The sequence below is a fragment of the Brassica oleracea genome, chromosome C8, assembly GCF_000695525.1.
Source record: "Brassica oleracea var. oleracea cultivar TO1000 chromosome C8, BOL, whole genome shotgun sequence".
NCBI classification, from domain to species: Eukaryota; Viridiplantae; Streptophyta; class Magnoliopsida; order Brassicales; family Brassicaceae; genus Brassica; species Brassica oleracea.
In genome coordinates, this window is record NC_027755.1 from 15,515,538 (window position 1) to 15,521,575 (window position 6,038).

The 6,038-nt window shown below is 32.5% G+C and overlaps 1 long non-coding RNA gene across 1 annotated transcript; it reads right to left on the reverse strand.

Annotated features, from left to right (window-relative positions):
- Nucleotides 1–1,929: 1,929 nt before the first annotated feature.
- On the reverse strand, nt 1,930–3,162 carry LOC106311162. Its single transcript, XR_001263934.1, has 3 exons — nt 3,003–3,162; nt 2,838–2,886; nt 1,930–2,441 (listed from the first exon to the last, which is right to left on the reverse strand). It is a non-coding gene; the product is annotated as an uncharacterized LOC106311162 (long non-coding RNA).
- Between the last annotated feature and the right edge of the window lie 2,876 nt (nt 3,163–6,038).

Here is a 6,038-nt window from a genome sequence, read left to right on the forward strand (position 1 = left end):
TATATATATATATATATATATATATATATATATCTTTTACACTTGATATTTATTAAATGAGACTTCTTACTTATATGATTTTGTAATCATTTGTATTTTATCATAACTAAAAAAAAACTTAAACCATGGATCACAAAAAATTGAATGTGAGACTTTTAACAGTTTTAGTAATTTATAGTCGTTTTTAAAAAATCAAAATATAATATATACAGAAAAATCTAAATTTTTATTATATGGTTAATGTAGTTCTTTAATTTATTTTATTAATTTAAAATTGAACAAATATGATAGAGAATACACTAATTTTTATCAAATATTTATTATTCAAAATCATTAATTTTCATATATACTTTAGCCTTATTAGGCAATTCCGTAATTTTTATTTAAGGAAAGAATGTAAAACATTAATAATAAATTTATGGTTAGTTTCATAAAAAGCTTATTATATATTTAGATAGAACAACATAATTCTTTAATAATTCTAAGACTCATTGTGGTGATAATACATGGCTACCTAAAATGTTGTAATGTTTCTCTTTTAATATATAGGGGATAAAGTTGGACGTAGAAATGATGGTAGCTACTGGCTGGAGAAAAATCTTATGGTACTTTTATACCCGAAACCGAAACCGGACCGAAACCCTAAAATACCCGAATGATTCATATATTTCTATATCCGAATAACCGAAACCGAACCGTGAACCGAACGGGTACCCGAATATCCGAAAAAATAAATTTTAATTTTTTTATATAAGGTAAAATGTCATCAACCCCATTCGAACCCATGTTGGACGGAAAGAATGAGAACATTGTTACCACGAGACCGCATTATCTTTTATGCACTCTCTAATATTATACATATATTCGGTATTTCTATATTAGAATACAGTAAATACTTATGAAAATAACACTTTAATGACTCGAACTCTAGTTGGATCGACGAATATGCATATATGTAACCATTAGACTACTTAGATTAACATGTTAACTAATATATTTTGTATATATTTTTTTTGTTTATATATTAAACGGGTACCCAACCGAACCAAAACCGAACCAAAACCGTACCGAAATTTCATAAGTACCTATTGGATACAAGAATGATTTATCCGATATACCCGGAACCGAATGGTTCCTACCCGAAACCGAATCGAATACCCTAATGGCCAGGACTTACTGTAAGTACATAAAAGCTGTCATCTGGTTCACTAAAACTCGATTAAAGATTATGGTAGTCTCGTATCTAAGCCTGGGACTTTTATCCGAGATCCGGATTCGATCCGAGATTCGATCCGGATCCGATCCGAAAATCCGGATATCCGGAGGGGCCGAATCCGGATCCGGATAGTAAAATGTTGGATCCGTCAAAGCCGGATCCGGATCCGGATACCTTAATTTTTTTAGTCCGGATATCCGGATCCGTAGGTTTTATTAATAACTATTTCAAAAATAGTAATATCTATATATAAAAATTAATTAATTTAATATATTTTTATTTTTATAATAGTATATATAAATTTTATGTAAATTTTGTAATATTATACATAGAAATAATTAAAAACATTATATATTTTTTTATTTTTAAATTATTTTTAATATTTTTTATATATTAATATTAATTTTTATTTATTTTAAGGATCCAAATCCGGATCCGGATATCCGCCGGATATTACAATTTTTAGAAGGATATCCGACACCCGGATATCCGAGAACCCCGGATCCGGATAAGGATAGCAAAATTATGGATCCGCCGGATAAGGATCTGGATCCGGATACCTTAAAATTGTCCGGATATCCGACCCGTCTCAGGCCTACTCATATCAGATATGATGATGTAATCAATGATGTCAGTAATGAAACTTAAAATAGCAATCTTTACCATCTATGTGTGCTTGATCAGCTTCTGTTATTATATTTATTTTCCTGCATTACGTGCATATATGAAACTAAAAGTACACTGGAGATTTAAAACAAAAAAAGCTATTGCAATGAGAACTACATGTACAGATACAAAATCAGCCACAGGTGCCAGTGTGTTTGTCTTCAATGGCGTCTCTGTTTACATCATCTACTGAAGAGTTTCGTGAATGCAGGCTCTTCACTGTGTCTAATTGTAACAATGACCACAAATAGAATATGCCAAACTAATTAAACCCTATGAGCTCGTACATGACCAAACTGAGCTGTGGATAAAGTTAGATACTCGAGATATATGGACTGCTTATGGATGGTGAAAAACTATGGTAAAACCAGTACTAAGGAGCTACATCAGAATGGAATCATGTCCTACTATATAGACTGTTTAATGATATGATACCTCTGTGAAGGTGCCCGGCTGTTTAACCAAAAGATCATTGTATTTTATTTGAAGTTCAGACTTCTCAGCGTGAAGCTTCTCGTAGTCAGAGACTGAAGGACCTCCTAGCTTTTGCTAAATGATTCTGAGGCAAAACCAAACTTTGATCATAAAAAACAACACTCAAGAGCGCGGATTGCCATAAACCAAAACCAAAGTAAGCATCATATAGTAGGAATCCAAGATTTAACAGAAACAACATTGCAAATCTGCATTGGTGAATTTGGAAAACAAATAAAAACTGTGATATAATTTTCTCAAGGAAAGCTATGCCTATGATTCAAAAATCTAACCCAAATTCCTATCAATTCTAGAGGACATGATTAAAAGCTCACTCTTTCACTTATTTATATTAGGTTTAGTTCATATAATCTGGCACCTGGTTCACTAAAACGTTAGAACATGGACTAAAGATGATGATAGTCTTTTAGAGAAACTAATATAAAACAGTTAGAAACAAAATACATGTCAAGTAACTTACTCAAAAGTAGACGTAGGCTTGTCATTCTTCTCATTCAAAGCAACCAGAACTACATTAAAAAATATTATAAATCGAATTATTTGTGAGAAACAGATGAGAGTATTCCATAGGAAAAAAAAAACTGCCGCAATAGGTAATGTTGACTATTGGAAACATAAACAATACTTTCGGTGAGAGAATCAACAACTTCACTGGACTCTAGATACTTCGTGGAAGCTTCTTGGACTCTTTCTCCTGACTAAGACAGACCCAAAAACATTTCAATTTTTTTAAAAAAACTGTATTTAATAGGCATCCCAACATCAAGTGAGGAAACAAAAAATGATATCAGTCGAAAGAGAAAGAGAAAAACAGATTTCAAAACAGTTGAAACAAAATTTTAGTTAATTTTCTTTATTTCTTTCAAAGAAGGATGAAAAGTGACATATCTCTTTGGACAGCTTCATCTACTTGTTTGAAAATATACGAAGAAAAAAACTTTGATGTTTGCAACAACTGATTGTATTAAACTTCTTCTTTTACTTCAGGCTTCGACCTATCTATATTAGATCCAAAGAAAAATACAATTCGTTACAACTTAAGATAAGCTTCAGCACAGTTTTGTACATGTCTACACGATATAAAGGAGATAAACCCATGCATAACCGTACCCTGTCGGTGGTTGAATTCAGTCAGTGTGTAGTTAAAGCGAAGATCCTGAATAAAGTAGCAGAAGGGGCCTTAGAGGTTGATTTTGGCGTTTTGTTAGGCATAGAGTTGGGGGGTCTATTCAACATTCGTAACCTCTTTGACATTTAGAAACACACATTTCAATCAAATGAAAGTTTATCTTTTGTACTTTATAAAGATGTTTGGAATTGCGGAAAATTGAAAGCTTTCATTGAGAAGTAAAATCGAGACTTAAAATTGCCTTAATTTATCCGTCGAGCTCAAAAGCAGATCACTCTCATCAATTATCTCTGATGAGTTTTATCTTCTTTGTGAAGATGTGAATGGAGCTTATATAGAGAGAGTGAGTAATATGGGGAGTCAGTAGTCATGAAGGTGCTTTAGAGGATTAGAGAGCATTAAAGGAACCTGAAAGTGGGGGAGGTGGCTGGACAAAAATATTGAAAGCTTGACGTTATGCTTTGATTGATGGGTTAAATAGAAGCTTGTCATTTTTGGTTAAACAGAAGCTTGTCATTTTAGTTTCTATATAGCAGAGATGCCGAAACAATTGCCATCAACGGTGCAACTTTTTATATAAAAAAATATTCATTAAAAATTTCAGAAAGTGAAGTTTTTATTTTATTATATTATTATTGGTTATATATTTACAACCTTCATCGTTATTATTGAATATATCAAAAATCTTTATCATGAACCATTATTGTCAATATGTCAGAAACTGCCATTATTTTTGGCTATATGATAAAAATATTATTGTTAATGGTGATATATCTAAAATTATTTAACTTTTCAGAAAATTTTAAAGTTTTTATTTTTTTATATAGAATCTTATTTAAAAAAAAATTAATTTTCTTAAAAAATATAACTTTTAAGAAAACATTTTGATTTTTTTTCTAAGAAAATGATTTTTGAATTTTGATTTATTTTTTATATTTTATTTATTGTTAATTGCTGTTATTAATTAAACAGTTATAAAATAAAAATAAATTGTCATTGTAGTTATTGGTAAACAAGTCATTTTTTGACTTGATGAACAAATAAATCAAATTTAAAATTTTTATAATACAAAAGTGAATTCGATGATTTAATATACTAATTAAACAACTTCGAAGTTTTAAAAATTGTAATTAAATGTCATCTTGAAGGTTTCTTATGCAAAATTTCCTTTAAAAATTTAAACAGCTTCTATTTAACCAAAAAAAAATTTAAAACAGTCGACATGTTTAAGTCCAATAATTTAGAAAAGCATTACGTATTTCTGACAAGTGGGAGCGTTCCATAGGGTCGGTGAGTATAATTGTTATGACACTGCTCATTAATGTATGGTATCTATCCATCAATTCAAGGGTACACAAATACTAGTGAACATAAGCATTACGAATGACGAAATTGATTCGTTTGAAAAGTACAAAAAAAACATATTGAAAGATGCACAAATTCTGTTTCTAGTCATTCACAAGCCTACACATTAAATGTTTGTCTCTCTCGAATAACCCTAAAATTTCAGCATTAGTAGTACCATTTTTAACATGTTTCCGTGACTCTACCTCGGTTATGTGCTGATGAACGGTTCAACGATCCCCCTTCGATCCATGGTCAAACCACCAGCCTGAAAATCACAACATCAAGGTAATATGATATTAGCGTAAAAAAAATTTGAACAGACAAGCCATAACAAAATGATAATATCATAATAAAATGAATTTCTTATTAAAAGGAGAGAGAGAAGCCAATCTGATTAAAAGGGGGCAAGGCCTCTCGTGCCCCCAAATGTGATAATTCAATCTCTCTTAGACACTCTAATAAGCAGAAAAAAAATAATTTTTCTTTAATTCGGAAAATACGGAAATGGCATAAAACCCTGAGAATAGTTGAAGTATTTACAAGTTGTACCAGCGTATAACTCATCCGTCCCGACCCGACCCGTTTGTATGGGCAAATCAATTGAACCGAATCGTCTAACCGTGTAACCATACTAACCAACCGAACCAATCCCTCAAAACCAAACCAAATATGTCGGTTTTAGTAAACCCTCTCAATGTATTTCGAGATCCAATTTGTCGAAATTTTATAACTCATTTCTCCCCTCTTTTTCCTCTTTTTCTTTCCTCACGAACGAAAAGAAGAACCCTAGTTTCCAAAATCGAGCTTGATTCGGTGAGAATCGGGATAGAATCCGGTGAAATCTATCCGATTGCGATGGTGGTTGAAACGCGACGGTGTAAGAGGAAGGAGAATCCAACGGAGGAAGAGGCTCCGAGAGTGAAGTTTGCAAAGACGGGCTCCGGAGAAAATGTGGAGAAGACGACGACGGAGGAGAGTGAAACGAAGGCGGTGGAGATTGTTGAATCGACGGCAAAGACGACGGATGTCTCGATGGAGAAGACGAAGACGACGGATGTCTCGATGGAGAAGAAGAGAAAGGACTCGACGTAAAATACGGCGGAGATGACGGAGCCGATTAATGTGGCTGCAGAAGCTACTCCGACGACACTGAACAAAGGTCCTGGAGATGAAGAGAATGAGGAA